Source organism: Capsicum annuum, chromosome 11 (assembly GCF_002878395.1).
Source record: "Capsicum annuum cultivar UCD-10X-F1 chromosome 11, UCD10Xv1.1, whole genome shotgun sequence".
NCBI lineage: Eukaryota > Viridiplantae > Streptophyta > Magnoliopsida > Solanales > Solanaceae > Capsicum > Capsicum annuum.
In genome coordinates, this window is record NC_061121.1 from 10,026,495 (window position 1) to 10,030,301 (window position 3,807).

The window sequence follows — 3,807 nt, forward strand, 5'->3', positions numbered from 1 at the left end:
CTATAAGGCTTACTTAAATATTTAGTAATAACTTCAGTTTAATCTTTCCATTTTACCTTTCATGCTTGTGATATGAGATAAAATAAGAGCCAGTTTGGATGAGCTTATAACATTTGGCATAAGTCAAAAATCATAAGTTAGGAATTCTAACTTAAAAGAATTACAAGAAGCTTAAAAGCACTTTTTCATTTTATCCTAATATCATAAAAATCTTACAAGTAATTTTGCCTTTTAAACTCTTAAATAAGTCAATTCAAATAGACTAGAAATATATACTAATGAATGTATGTACTTCATCAAAAATGTGATACTACCCATAGTAATTAATTGGGGTAGCGTCTCTTACTTAACTTTTCAATTATTAATTACCATCTTTATTTAAGCACCATATATGGTTAAGTACTAGTTGATTGTTGAAATTCCTCTCATCAGAAACCAAACAATAAACTGTCAGGTATTGTGAAGCTAGCATATACTTGTTTCTGTCAAATTGATTTTGACAAGTACAAAAATATGACAAAATCAGAAAGTGCACATTTTCTTTCAACTTTTAAAGCTAGAGTATAAGTGAAACTTAATACATTCCACGATCTTAAACATGATAATTTTACAGAGAAGGACGTTACATAATAACATACCTGATACGAAAGACATAATTTCAGAGAAAAGCAGAAGCGTTAATCGCAAATTAAATTTCTATAGCCTTGTCCTAGCTTTACTTTGCCGCCGCCGACAGTGATGGAAAGATTGTAAAAAAGTATGCGGCAACAAAAATTAAAAAGAATATGTGGTTACCCTAATGGGCAGCTGAAGGATCAATTTATAGTGGTTAATTAAAACTTCATCTTCTCCGTCCATCAAATAATCAATATACCAACGAGATCTATTCTTTATTAAATATTAGTTATGGACCTTATATTAATTGGGCCATAAATAAAATAATAAGTTATATTCGTTTACTCATCCAATGAACACATAACATTAATATTTGATGACATAAATATTAGTTGGGAATAGATAAATAGAAGAATAAAGGGGAGAGAAGCCTTACCAGGTGACAGTGAAGGCCACAGACAGAGCTTCAACAATATTAAGCATAGCTCAAGTTTGAAAGTGGCCCACAAAATGAGTCATAACAGTTGAAAATTCCTCCGACAATACGCCGACATCTTTTCGCGGATAAAGTTAATCAAGAGCAAGAATAGTGAGTACTCTCTTGCACTTTCTAGATATAGGAACAAATTAGGAAACCCAGGACCCTTTTTGTTTTGGACCGAGCTTCTTTGGGCTTGGTGGATAGGGCATCTGATCATTATATTTTCTAAAAATTACACAAATACACAATTTATATTTTCAATATTACAAAAAATCTCAACTCTCTAAACATATTACAAAAATTTCAATATATACACAGAATGCTATGTCTATGTCGGCTATATTATGTATATTAATAGGGAAAGAAAGTAAAGTAATTAAAAAAGTGAGAGAGTGTAATTACGTTCAAAAGGGTTGGTATTTATGTTATTTATACTTAAATTTTTGCTTTGTTTTTTAATTTTTTTTCTATAATGTCCATCATACATACCATAATATGACAAACCACTCTTAGTCATGACAGTTCTACATAGTTTTCCTGCTATGATACTAGAATCGTAAGCTATAAAATTCTTTAACACATCAGACTTATCGTTTAATTTTTCAAAACAATAATGTATAAATCTGCATGAGAAATAAGAAATTCATTAATATACCATAATGATGAATCTAGACATTTTATTTATCAATAAAGACTTCTCTTTTGAGGTACTATTCTCTTTTTTTTCCTAATCACTTTTTTAATACAAAACAGACAACGTCTAAGTTTTAAATCTGCCAGCCTCGTTACTAGGAAAAAAGGATAGACAAATCAATGAATCACAAAATATCATAGTTTCCTCGGGACCAGATTTTGGATCTTTCACAATTTCGCTTCCATTTTTAATAAAAAAAAAAACCTTGAAAGAAATGAGTATAATTAAGGGAAAAGGAAATGAGAAATAACTCATGTTTGCTTCCATAAAAAACAAAACTGTTGAGAATGTAGAGTACAAAATATTCATCAAAAAGACAAAAGGGCTTGGACTTCTTGAGGTACTTTACATTTGATGAATTAAAAGTCCTTTATAAAATAACATCTAATTCATGGTGATCAAGATTATCTCCCGTTTAGCTATAGATTCTGCAGTTGAAATTCGTAACTTGAAAATTAAAGTTACTAAAGTTGTAAACTTTGAAATTTGGTAAAATTTTATGACCAAACTAATAGCTTAAGATAAACTTTAAAATCTGATTGAAATTTATAACTTTTAAATCTGATCGAAATTTATGATCAAATGCTAGATAAATGGAGAAATTAAAAACAACGTCGTCTCTTCTTCTCTTGTGCGACCAAACTTAGAAAATTAAAGAACCTGAGATATTTTATGTTGTGTGGGAGAAGAAAAAGAAAGGGCCCAGAAACTAGCTTTTAATTAATTTCTAATTTTGAAAAATAATAATTTATTCTGAAAAGGCTCAAAAATATCCCTGAACTATCTAAAATAGCTTTAAAATGCTCCTTGTTAGATTTTTAGCTCAAAATACCCCTCCGTTAAATATTTGGCTAAAAAATAACCCTCCCTCTAACAGAATTCAGAAAAGGATCAAAAATACCCCTAACATATCTGAAATGGGTCAAAAATACCCCTCAGTTAAATATTTGGCTCAAAAATACCCCTTCCCTTAACGAAATTAAAATTTTTTTAATTGAATTAAACCCTAACTTTAACTTTTTAACTCTAATACTTTAATTTTTTTGACATAAAAGTATTTTTTTAATTTGAAAAATAAGATAATGAAAAACAGTATTTGAATTATAATATAAATTGGTTGAATTTGATTTGAAAAATAAACATACTTTTATTCTAAAAAGGTATTTTCACATTACATCTTTTTAATCTTTAAAGAAATTAATGAAACATAAATTAACGAAATTAATGAAATATAAATTTTCACTTAAAGAAATTAACGAAATAAAAATTAAATGTTGAAATTTATATAAATTAACGAAATAATTTAATTTCATTAAATACTCCTCTGTTAAATATTTGGCTCAAAAATACCCTTCCCCTTAACGAAATTAAATTATTTCGATTGAATTAAATCCTAACTTTAACGTTTTAATCCTAATACTTTAATTTTTTTGCATAAAAGTATTTTTTTTAATTTTAAAATAAGATAATGAAAAAAATTATTTGAATTATAATATAAATTGGTTGAATTTGATTTGGAAAATAAACATACATTTATTCTAAAAAGGTATTTTCACTTTACATCTTTTTAATCTTTAAGGAAATTAACGAAATTAACAAAATATAAATTTTTGCTTAAAGAAATTACCGAAATGTAAATTAAATGATGAAATTTATATAAATTAACAAAATAATCAAAATAATTTAAATACGTTAAATATCCCTCCGTTAAATATTTAGCTCAAAAATACCCCTCCCCTTAATGAAATTAAATTATTTCGATTGAATTAAACCCAAACTTTAACTTTTTAACCTTAATACTTTAATTTTTTTTACATAAAAGTATTTTTTTTAATTTTAAAAATAAAATAATGAAAGAAAGTATTTGAATTATAATATAAATTGGTTGAATTTGATTTGGAAAATAAGCATAAATTTATTCTAAAAAGGTATTTTCACTTTACATCTTTTTAATCTTTAAAGAAATTAACGAAATATAAATTAACGAAATTAACAAAATATAAAGTTTCACTTAAAG